The sequence below is a fragment of the Nomascus leucogenys genome, chromosome 11 (assembly GCF_006542625.1).
Source record: "Nomascus leucogenys isolate Asia chromosome 11, Asia_NLE_v1, whole genome shotgun sequence".
Taxonomy (NCBI): Eukaryota; Metazoa; Chordata; class Mammalia; order Primates; family Hylobatidae; genus Nomascus; species Nomascus leucogenys.
The window spans coordinates 16,981,292-16,994,169 of record NC_044391.1 but is presented as its reverse complement, the minus strand read 5'-3'; positions in this window follow the sequence as shown (position 1 = coordinate 16,994,169).

Here is a 12,878-nt window from a genome sequence, read left to right as displayed (position 1 = left end):
TGTGTTACCACAGAAAAATGCCACTTGACAGCATCTGGCACACCCTCTACCCCTCTTGTCTACTTATGGCTTGGCAACACACATTCATAAAACAGTAAAAGCACTTTTTAAGAAGTGCTGGTGACTTATTTTAGCCCTCTTTTTCTTCCCTGAAGTATTTCCTTTTTTTGACCCTGAGTTTTATCTGAAGGAATTTTTACTATTTGTAATTTTAGTGTCTACTTTTACCTAAGTCCATTTTAAGAAAACAATGTTCTAATTATGTTTGAACTCTTTGAATCTTGTTTTAGTATTTATTTTCTAGCAGGATGTCGTTGTCTTTATTATTTTCCTTCACTTTAGCATTATCGTTTTCAAATTGTTAAAATATTCCAGCTGTCTTTCTTTTTGTCCCTTTTGTTTCTTTTTTATTTTACGCTGCTTTTTGTGTTTAAAGTATCTCTTTTGTTCTGTAATATTTTTCCCATTTCTCTTGATTGTAGTTAGGTTGTTTAGTTTTAGATGTCTTCTTAATGACACTTTCCAGTTTTCTCTTTTTTTGCTCTCTGTCCTTTCTCTCATTTTCTTTTGCATATTTGCTTTACTCTATTTTTTATTTGTTTTGCATGCCACACCTCAGTCAGCATTTTTCTCTTTACTACTATAATAGGCATCATCCATCCTCTTGGATGAGTCAAGTAAAGGGAAGAAAATAGTATCCAGAAAGCTTAATCATAACCCCATTATTTATATGATCTTAAATTCCTCTATGTTTTAAATAATACCTAGTTATTTCAGATAATAAACAATTTTGAACAGATACTCAAACATATGGCAGTACAATATCTAATCAAATTTAATCAAGCACATGTCTGTATGCCTTAGAAAGAAAAAAGGAACTAGAAAAGTATCCCCCAAAGGACATCTTTCACTTTTTTCTAATTATGAGGATAAATATCTAATTACTTAGAAATATCTTATTGCTTATAAATAGATAAATATTCTAATTATATGGGCAAAATATCCTTTATATTGAAATAATATTCTTAGTTTTTTGCTGTCTTCATTTTTTTTATTATACTTTAAGTTCTAGGTTACATGTGCACAATGTACAGGTTTGTTACATAGGTATATATGTGCCATGTTGGTTTGCTGCACCCATTAAGTCGTCATTTACATTAGGTATTTCTCTTAATGCTATCCCTCCCCCTGCCCCTGACCCCATGACAGGCCCTGGGGGCGTGATGTTCCCTGCCTTGTGTCCAAGTGTTCTCATTGTTCAATTCCCACTTATGGGTGAGAACACGTGGTGTTTGGTTTTCTGTCCTTGTGATAGTTTTGTCAGAATGATGGCTTGCAGCTGCATCCATGTCCCTGCAAAGGATGTGGACTCATCCTTTTTTATGGCTGCATAGTATTCCATGATGTATATGTGCCACATTTTCTTAATCCAGTCTACCATTGATGGACATTTGGGTTGGGTCCAAGTCTTTGCTATTGTGAATAGTGGCGCAATAAACATATGTGTGCTTGTGTCTTTATAGTAGCATGATTTATAGTCCTTTGGGTATATACCCAGTAATAGGATCGCTGGGTCAAATGGTATTTCTGGTTTTAGATCCTTGAGGAATCACCACACTGTCTTCCACAATGGTTGAACTAGTTTACACTCCCACCAACAGCGTAAAAGCATTCCTATTTCTCCACATCCTTTCCAGCACCTGTTGTTTCTTGACTTTTTAATGATCACCATTCTAACTAGTGTGAGATGGTATCTCATTGTGGTTTTGATTTGCATTTCTCTAATGACCAGTGACGATGAGCTTTTTTTCATGTGTCTGTTGGCTGCATAAATGTCTTCTTTTGAGAAGTGTCTGTTCATATTCTTTGCCCAGTTTTTGATGGGGTTGTTTGATTTTTTTCTTGTAAATTTGTTTAAGTTCTGTGTAGATTCTGGATATTAGCCGTTTGTCAGATGGGTAGATTGTAAAAATTTTCTCCCATTCTGTAGGTTGCCTGTTCACTCTGATGATAGTTTCTTTTGCTGTGCAGAAGCTCTTTAGTTTAATTAGATCCCATTTGTCAATTTTGGCTTTTGTTGCCATTGCTTTTGGTGTCTTAGTCATGAAGTCTTTATCCATACCTATGTCTTGAATGGTATTGCCTAGGTTTTCTTCTAGGGTTTTTATGGCTTTAGGTCTAACGTTTAAGTCTTTAATCCATTGCTTTCTTCATTTTCTAGGGTTATTCCTAAGATAATAATATATTCTAAGGAAGGTCTTGGCTACTTCAGATAAAAAATCTGTCACAGCAAAGTTCATTGGGATTTAAAAATTTTCAATTTTATTCAGAAATAAATTATCTATAAGTTGAGGCTGGGAAACTTTTTTTATTGGCACTTTAATTCAGAAGGTATGTGGAAAGGGACTGGCTCTCCTTCGCCTATGTGAAGCCTGTTCAAGCTAGTATAAATTCTGTAGAGGAGTGAAGCAGAGGTTCTAATATTTTGTTGTTGTTGCCATCAGCAGTCTTTGCTGCATGGACTCCAGGTACCCTAGTATTTGTACCTCAAACTTCTTCTATGTTTCTTCTACCCACACTATATGCTGGAAATAGAGTTGGTTCTCTGAATAATAAATTAAAACACAATAGGAAGCCTGGAGTAGAAACATCATCTTATTTGGATGATAAAAATAGGTGGGGCAGTTTGTATGCAGCTTATAAAGCTTGGGAGGAAAAGAAATGATAGTACTTATTAATTATTAGTATTGGTGGACAACAACAGTGCTAACAGTGATAAAAACATCTATTAAATGCCTGTTTTTTTATTAAGGATTAAAGAAAAATACTAACAATAACAACAGTAATACTGATGAAAGCTAATATGTGTTTTACACCTATTAGGTTCTGTGCTAAGTTCTTTATATGCATTTTCTTTCTTAATCTTTATGAAATCTTATGGAGTTTTTATTTAAAAAATTGGCTACAGCTGAGTAACTTGCCTAAGGCCATATAGCTGGTAAATGTTTGAGATAAGTTTTATATCCATGTCTGTCTGACTCCAGAGACTAATTTCTCAATTCCTCAATATTAGTTCAGTACCTATTATTGAGCACTATATGTCAAGCATTATAAGATGCATTTGTGTTCTTTCCCTTTCTGAAACTCTGTGGTTCTAGCAATTCCATTTTGTCATATATTTTAATTACTGAATAAGGCAAAATGTATGAATTAGATAAGAGAGAAAGAAAAAAAATATTGTAAGTCATCATTAAATTATCCAAATTCCGCCCCATCAGGCTCCCCTCATTCCCTGAATAACACATAAAGGGAAATCAAACAGGGACCTACTGCTTCTGTTCATTTGAAATTTAATGTATAATACTATTCATTAGATTAAAAAGCTTGTATTATGAGAGCTTAAATACTATCAATTCTATTAGTTTATTACGTTTAAAGTCACCGTAATGTATCATCTAAGAAAGTAATTGCTTTACTATATTGCTAGTGGGAAATAACAAGTTAGAGAATTATATGGAAGCAATGTAATGGCCCCAAAGAGCATGGAGAAAACAAACAAATCAGGAGAGGATAATCAATTTTCTGTAGTGTGAAAGTCTAATACTGTTCTAATAATAAGAATTCCTTTCTATCACTTGCATGCTGTAAGTACTATAACTCATTTGATAAGCTTTTGTTGTTCATTCTAAAATGGCTTTGACATTAGAACTTGTGTAAAATAATAATAGTTTTAAGTTCATTTTCATAAATGTAATTAAACTTCATCGCTTCTTATTGATGCAACAAGCCAAGCAGAAAATAGAAAGAAAAATAGAAAAGGCCACAAACACAAAATTCAATTGAATATAATGTAAAATTAGCATCTTCTATACCAAGAAATATATAGGTTAAATTAATGAAATTATGTTCAAACAACAAAATGAAAAAATTTTAGGGAACAACTTTTCTGTTTCTTACTAGTTACAAAGCTACAAGAAAGTTATTTCTATAGTCACACTTATGCTATTATTATCTTGTAATCAAATTGAGTAGATTTCCTAAGACATAGGAAAGATGCACTCTTTAAAAACTTTGATCCAGGAGAAATTCCATCCCTTGAATACATTAAGGAAGTTCATAGGTTCATAACTCTGGTTTACTACTTAAAGCATTGTAAAAAGAAAGGTGGTGCATTTTTGTGTGTGTTGAAATATACATCTGTATCAGTCCATTTTCATACTACTATGAAGAAATACTTGAGACTGGGTAATTTATAAAGAAAAAGAGGTTTAATGGACTTACAGTTCCACATGGCTGGGGAGTCCTCACAATCATCGTGGAGGGCAAAGGAGGAGCAAAGGCATGTCTTATATGGTGGCAGGCAAGAGAGCATGTGCAGGGGAACTGCCCTTTATAAAACCATCAGCTCTTGTGAGACTTATTCACTATCATGAGAACACCATGAGACAGACCCACCCCATGGTTCAATTACCTCCCACTGAGTCCCTCCCATGGCACATGGAAATTATGGGATCTACAATTCAAGATGAGATTTTGGTGGGGACACAGCGAAACCATATCAACATTATATCTGAAATCCCATCTACTGTTGCATTTATAGATGGAGTGGAGGAAGAACAAGAAGAAAATATGTCTGAAAGTTTGATGATTTTCATAAGGTGAATAATTTGTTTCTAAGTGATGCAACTGTTACTGTCAATTAGAAATTCACATTCTGATGAATTTTGTTGCATAGGCTTTAGTGTAGGGACAAATGTTAATGCATGTGGTTTGTTACTATTAAACCTTTATTTTAGATTTGTTAATTTCCAATAAAAACTTGACATGGAGAAATTGAGTTTAAATTTCTCCAATTGCCAATTCATGCAAACTTCAAACTTTTATGAAAATATATATATATACACATATATATATACATAAAATAATACAATACACTTACAATGAGGAACTCGTCCTAAAGCTCACCTTTTAATCTAGACTTTTCAAAATAAGCAGAAAAATATTACGAAGTTCCTGTTTGATAACACCTCAAGCACATACACATACACCCACACACCATAGTTTTTTTATTATTGCACAGTAACTAAGAGTTACCTGAAACTGCCTTTATTTAAAAAAACAGTATATAGGATTTGTTGAATAAATAAAATAGACATCAAAGGCACATAAGCTTTTGCTTCACATAGAGAACTATTCAATTCATATTCTATCAACTGCTAACAATAGTGATGATGCTGAGTTAAGCTTTATGTTTGTGAATGGTAACTTGAAATGCATATGACATATTTTTACAAATGTTTATGATTTAATTAAAGATACTAATTCTTCTTCCAAGGAGCTAATATTGTATATGTGTATTTAAATTATTTAACTCTAGTTATCTTCTCTATAAAGAGCTTACAATAGGCTTTAAATAGGACAGCTTACCCTTTCTAAAGTATGTTACTTCTTCTGGGAATCCTAGAGACAAAAATCCAAGGAAATAAAATCTTACTAAGCTTCAAAGAAAGAATGGAATATCTTTCATTTTTTAAAAATAGACTTAAAGAAAGCGGTTTTAGAATCATAGAAAAATGGAATGGAAAGTAAACAGATTACCCGTATACACTCAGCCCCTCCACATGCATAGCCTCTTCCATTATCAACATCCCCTCAGAGTGGGACATTTATTGCAATTGATGAAACTACATTGACACTTCATTCTCTTCCAAAGCCTGTAGTTAGGTTTGTTCAAAGAGAGCAGAAGAAAATACATCATAATATTAATAATTATGTATTCAATTATGAATGACTTAAAATTTTTTGCTTTTATGTATTTTTATAAATTTTCTACAGTAATTGTAATCTTTTTATAGAAAAATTACTACAAAAGGAAAACATGTCTGAGAAAACTTAAAGACATAGTTAATCTGAAGATTTAGGGGGAATCTATATTATATATATAATTTATTATATATATTATATTTTATATATACATATATTTTGAGACAGACTCTCGCCCTGTCGCCCAAGCTGGAGTGCAGTGGCACGATCTCTGCTCACTGCAAGCTCCACCTCCCAGGTTCACACCATTCTCCTGTCTCAGCCTCCCGAGTAGGGAGTAGCTGGGACTACAGGCTCATGCTGCCACGCCCGGCTAATTTTTTTGTAGTTTTAGTAGAGACAGGGTAGGGGGAATATATTTTTATAGATCAGTACTATTGAAATAAATATGTGAGCCACATATGTAACTTTAAACCCTCTACTAGCCATATTAAACTGGTAACAAGAAACATGTGAAATTGATTTTTAAGAATATAATTTAATGCAAACTTACTTGCTTAATTTTGCTTTTTCTTTTGCCTGTGTTTTGTTGTCATATCCAAAGTCATTGACCAGATCAATGCTGAGAAACTTTTTCCATGCTACAGTTTTGTGAATTGTTTTTTTTTGAAAATTATAAATACTTTGAGAGAAAACCACCCTAAACTGTTAATTAAGCCATATGTCATATATTGTATGATTAACTTAAATTTTAAAAAGTGCTTATTTTCAAATTTTGAATTAACTGATTATCTAACATAATTGCTTGGTGACTTAATTTAAAATATTTTTATATCTTTATTTTACTATTCTCATAATTTTCTTACAAAATTTTTAAATAAAATAATTTATTTTCCACATCTTCATCTACAAATGTTTATTCATTTTGCAACAATCTAAACCATATTATATATTGCTAAAGTTATAAGCTCATATTTTGTTTAAAATTATTTTAAATTCTTTGATATGTAATTATTCATTCTTTTTTTGACTGCTGAGATAAATTTGTAAAAATATGTTTGGAATAAGTTAGGTAGGTGAATTTACTTTTTCAATTTTCATCAGATTCACTATATATTTGCTAAAATGTCTCTTCATATTGTTTAATTTCTTTTTTTTATATATACTTTGAGTTCTGGGGTACACGTGCACAATGTGCAGGTTTGTTATACAGGTATACATGTGCCATGTTGGTTTGCTGCACCCATCAACTTGTCATTTACACTAGGTATTCTCCTAATGCTATCCCTCCCCTAGCCCCCGACCCACTGACAGGCCCCGGTTTGTGATGCTCCTCTTCCTGTGTCCATGTGTTCTCGTTGTTCAACTCCCACTTATGAGTGAGAACATGCAGTGTTTGGTTTTCTCTTCTTGTGTTACTTTGCTGAGAGTGATGGTTTTTAGTATCATCCATGTCTCTACAAACGACATGAACTCATCCTTTTTGATGGCTGCATAGTATCCCATGGTGTATATGTGCCACATTTTCTTTATCCAGTCTATCATTGATGGACATTTGGGTTGGTTCCAAGACTTTGCTATTGTGAACAGTGCTGCAATAAACATATATGTGCATGTGCCTTTATAGTAGAATGATTTATACTCCTTTGGGTATATACCCAGTAATGGGATTGCTGGGTCAAATGGTATTTCTAGTTCTAGATCCTTGAGGAGTTGCTACACTGTCTTCTGAAATGGTTGAACTAATTTACACTCCCACAACAGTCTAAAAGCATTTCTATTTCTCCATATCCTCTCCAGCATCTGTTGTTTCCTGACTTTTTAGTGATCGCTATTGTAACTGGTGTGAGATGGTATCTCACTGTGGTTTTAATTTGCATTTCTCTAATGACCAGTGATGATGAGCATGTTTTCATAAGTTTGTGGCTGCATAAATGTCTTCTTTTGAGAAGTGTCTGTTCAGATCCTTTGCCCACTTTTTGATGGAGTTGTTTCTTTCTTGTAAATCTGTTTAAGTTCTTTGTAGATTCTGGATATTAGCCTTTTGTCAGATGGATAGATTGCAAAAAGTCTTTCCCTTTCTGTAGGTTGCCTGTTCATTCTGATGACAGTTTCTTTTGCTGTGCAGAAGCTCTTTATTTTAGTTAAATCCCATTTGTCTATTTTGGCTTTTTTTGCATTGGTTTTGGTGTTTTAGCCATGAAGTCCTTGCGCATGCCTATATCCTGAATGGTATTGCCTAGGTTTTCTTCTAGGGTTTTTATAGTTTTAGGTCTAACATTTAAGTCTTTAATCCATCTTGAATTAAGTTTTGTATAAAGTGTAAGGAAGGGATCCAGTTTTGGCTTTCTGCATATGGCTAGCCAGTTTTCCCAGCACCATTAATAAATAGTGAATCCTTTCCCTATTGCTTATTTTTTTCAGGTTTGTCAAAGATCAGATGGTTGTAGATGTGTGGTGTTATTGCTGAGGCCAGTGTTCTGTTCCATTGGTCTATATCTCTATTTTGGTAACAGTACCATGCTGTTTTGATTACTGTAGGCTTGTAGTAATGTTTGAAGTCAGGTAGCGTGATGCCTCCAGCTTTGTTCTTCTTGCCCAGGATTGTCTTGGCTATGTGGTCTCTTTTTTGGTTCCATATGAAGTTTAAAGTAGTTTTTTCCAGTTCTGTGAAGAAAGTCAGTGATAGCTTGATGGGGATAGCATTGAACCTATAAATTACTTTGGGCAGTATGACCATTTTCACAATATTGATTCTTCCTATCCATGAGCATGGAATGTTCTTCCATTTGTTTGTGTCCTCTTTTATTTTGTTGAGCAGTGCTTTGTAGTTCTCCTTGAAGAGGTCCTTCACATCCCTTGTAAGTTGTATTCCTAGGTATTTTATTCTCTTTGTAGTAATTGCAAATGGGAGTTCACTCATGATTTGGCTCTCTGTTTGTGTGTTATTTGTGTATGGGAATGCTTGTAATTTTTGCACATTGATTTTGTATCCTGAGACCTTACTGAAGTTGCTTATCAGCTTAAGGAAATTCTGGGCTGAGATGATGGGGTTTTCTATCTGCAAACAGAGACATTGTGACTTCCTCTTTTCCTAATTTTATAAGCTTTATTTCTTTCTCTTGCCTGATTGACCTGGCCAGATCTTCTAATACTACATTGAATAGGAGTGGTGAGAGAGGGCATCCTTGTCTTGTGCCAGTTTTCAGAGGGAATGCTTCCAGCTTTTGCCCATTTAGTATGATATTGGCTGTGGATTTGTCATAAATAGCTCTTATTATTTTGAGATACGTTCCATCAAACTAGTTTATTGAGTTTTTAGCATGAAGGGCTGTTGAATTTTGTTGAAGGTCTTTTTTGCATCTATTGAGATAATCCTGTGTTTTTTGTCATTGGTTCTGTTTATGTGATGGAGTACATTTATTGATTTGTGAATGTTGAACCAGCCTTGAATTCCAGGGATGAAGCTGACTTGATCATGGTGGATAAGCTTTTTGATGTGCTGCTGGATTCGATTTGCCAGTATTTTATTGTAGATTTTCACATCAATGTTCCTGAGGGATATTGGCCTAAAATTTTCTTTATTTGTTGTGTCTCTGTCAGGTTTTGGTATCAAGATGATGCTCACCTCATAAAATGATTTAGGGAGGAGTCCATCTTTTTCTATTCATTGAAATAGTTTCAGAAAGTATGTTACCAGCTTCTCTTTTTATCTCTGGTAGAATTCAGCTGTGAATCTGTATGATCCTGAACTTTTTTGGTTGGTTGGCTATTAATTATTGCCTCAATTTCAGAACCTGTTATTGGTCTATTCAGAGATTTGACTTCTTCCTGGTTTAGTCTTGGGAGGGTCTATGTGTCCAGGAATTTATCCATTTCTTCTAGTTTTTCTAGCTTATTTGCTTAGGGGTGTTTATAGTATTCTCTGCTGGTAGTTTGTATTTCTGTGGGATCAGTGGTGATATCCCCTTTATCATTTTTTATTGCATCTATTTGATTCTTCTCTCTCTCTTCTTTATTTGTCTTGCTAGCGGTCTATCAATTTTGTTGATCTTTTCAAAAAAATGGCTCCTGGATTTATTGATTTTTTGAGAGGTTTTTTGTGTTTCTGTCTCCTTCAGTTCTGCTCTGATCTTTGTTATTTCTTGTGTCCTGCTAGCTTTTGAATTTGTTTGCTTGTGGTTCTCTAGTTATTATAGTTTTAATGTTAGTGTGTCGATATTAGATTGATCCTGCTTTCTCTTGTGGGTATTTAATGCTATAAATTTACACACTGCTTTAAATATGTCCCAGAGATTCTGGTACATTGTGTCTTTGTTCTCATTGGTTTCAAAGAACATCTTCATCTCTGCCTTTATTTCATTATTTCCCCAGTAGTCATTTGTGAGCAGTTGTTCAGTTTCCATGTAGTTGTGAAGTTTTGAGTGTTTCTTAATCCTCAGTTCTAATTTGATTGCACTGTGGTCTGAGAGACTGTTTGTTGTGATTTCTGTTCTTTTATGTTTGCTGAGAAGTGTTTTACTTCCAATTATGTGGTCAATTTTAGAATAAGTGCAATGTGGTGCTGAGAAGAATGTATATTCTGTTAATTTGGCATGGAGAGTTCTGCAGACTTCTATTAGGTCCACTTGGTCCAGAGCTGAGTTCAAGTCCTGGATATCCTTGCTAATTTTCTGTCTCGCTGATCTGTCTAATACTGACAGTGGGGTGTTAAAGTCTCCCACTATTATTGTGTGGAGTCTAAGTCTCTTTGTAGGTCTCTAAGGACTTGCTTTATGAATCTGGGTGCTCCTGTATTGGGTGTTCATATATTTAGGATACTTAGCTCTTCTTGTTGTGTTGATCCCTTTACCATTATGTAATGCTCTTCTTTGTCTTTTTTGATCTTTGTTGGTTTAAAGTCTGTTTTATCAGAGACTTTGTTGAGACTCTGTTTATCAGAGACTTTGTCAGAGAAAGGTTTAAAGTCTGTTTTATCAGAGACTAGGATTGCAACCTCTTTGTTTGGCTTTCCATTTGTAGATCTTCCTACATCCCTTTATTTTAAGCCTATGTGTGTCCTTGCACGTGAGACTGGTCTCCTGACTACAGCTCACTGAGAGTTCTTGACTCTATGTAATTCGCCAGTCTGTGTCTTTTAATTGGGGCATTTAGTCCATTTACATTTAAGGTTAATATTGTTATGTGTGAATTTGATCCTGTCATTATGATGCTAGCTGGTTATTTTGCCCATTAGTTGATGCAGTTTCTTCATAGCATTGATACTCTTTACAATTTGGCATGTTTTTGCAGTGGCTGGTACTGGTTTTTCCTTTCCATATTTAGTGCTTCCTTCAGGAGCTCTTTTAAGGCAGGCCTGGTGGTGAAAAAATGTCTCAGCATTTGCTTGTCTGTAAAGGATTTTATTTCTCCTTCACTTATGAAGGTTAGTTTGGCTGGATATGAAATTCTGGGTTGAAAATTATTTCTTTAAGAATGTTAAGTATTGGTCCCCACTCTCTTCTGGGTGTAAGGTTTCTGCCAAGAGATCTGCTGTTAGTCTGGTGGGTTTCCCTTTGTAGGTAACCTGACCTTTCTCTCTGGCTGCCCTTAACATTTTTTCCTTAATTTCAACCTTGGTGAATCTGATGATTATGTGTCTTGAGTTTGCTCTTCTCAAGGAATATCTTTGTGGTGTTCTCTATATTTCCTGAATTTGAATGTTGGCCTGCCTTGCTAGGTTGGGGAAATTCTCCTGGATAATATCCTGAAGAGTGTTTTCCTACTTGGTTCCATTCTCCTGGTCAATTTCAAGTACGTCAATCAAATATAGATTTGGTCTTTTCACATAGTCCCATATTTCTTGAAGGCTTTGTTTGATTCTTTTCACTCTTTTTCTCTAATCTTGTCTTCTTGCTTTATTTCCTTAATTTGATCTTCAACCACTGATATCCTTTCTTCCACTTGATCGATTTGACTATTGAAGCTTGTGGATGTTTCATGAAGTCTTGTCCTGTATTTTTCAGCTCCATCAGGTCATTTATGTTCTTCTGTACACAGATTATTCTAGTTAGCAATTTGTTTAAACTTTTTTGTTCTTAGCTTCCCTGCATTGGGTTAGAATATGTTCCTTTAACTCAGAGGAGATTGTTATTACCCACCTTCTGAAGCCTACTTCTGTCAATTTGTCAAAACTCTCTGTCCAGTTTTGTTCCCTTGCAGGCTAGGAGTTGTGATCATTTGGAGGAGAAGAGGCATTCTGTTTTTTGGAATTTTCAGCCTTTCTGCGCTGGTTTCTCCCCATCTTTGTGGTTTTATCTACCTTTGGTCTTTGATACTGGTGACCTATGGATGGGGTTTTGGTGTGGATGTCCCTTTTGTTGATGTTGATACTATTCCTTTCTGTTTGTTAGTTTTCCTTCTAGCAGTCAGTCCCCTCAGCTGCAGATCTGTTGGAGTTTGCTAGAAGTCCACTCCAGACCCTGTTTTCCTGGGTATCACCAGTGGAGGCTGCAGAACAGCAAATATTGCTGCCTGATCCTTCCTCTGGAAGATTCATCCCAGCCCCTTTCCCCAGGTACTCTGCTCCAGGGAGATAGGGGATTTATCTATAAGTCACTGACTGGGGCTGCTACCTTTTGTTCATAGATGCCCTGCCCACAGAGGTGGAATCTAGAGAGGCAGTCGGCTTTGCTGAACTGCAGTGGGGCTCTGCCATGTTCAAGCTTCCCTGCCGCATTGTTTACACTGTTAGCATAAAACTGCCTACTCAAGCAGCAATGGCAGACACCCCTATCCCACCAAGCTCCAGAGTCCCAGGTCGATCTCAGACTGCTGTGCTAGCAGTGGGAATTTCAAACCAATGGATCTTAGCTTGCTGGGCTCCGTGGGCATGGGACCCACTGAGCCAGGCACCGAAGGGAATCTCCTGGTCTGCTGGTTCTGAAGAATGTGGGAAAAGCACAGAATCTGGGCAGAAGTGTACCATTCTTCCTGGTGTAGTCTCTCTGGGCTTCCCTTGGCTAGGAAAGGGGAAATCCCCTGACCTCTTGCGCTTCCCAGGTGAGGAGACGCCCCACCCTGCTTCAGCTTGCCCTCTGTGGGCTACACCCACTGTCCAACCAGTCCCAATGAGA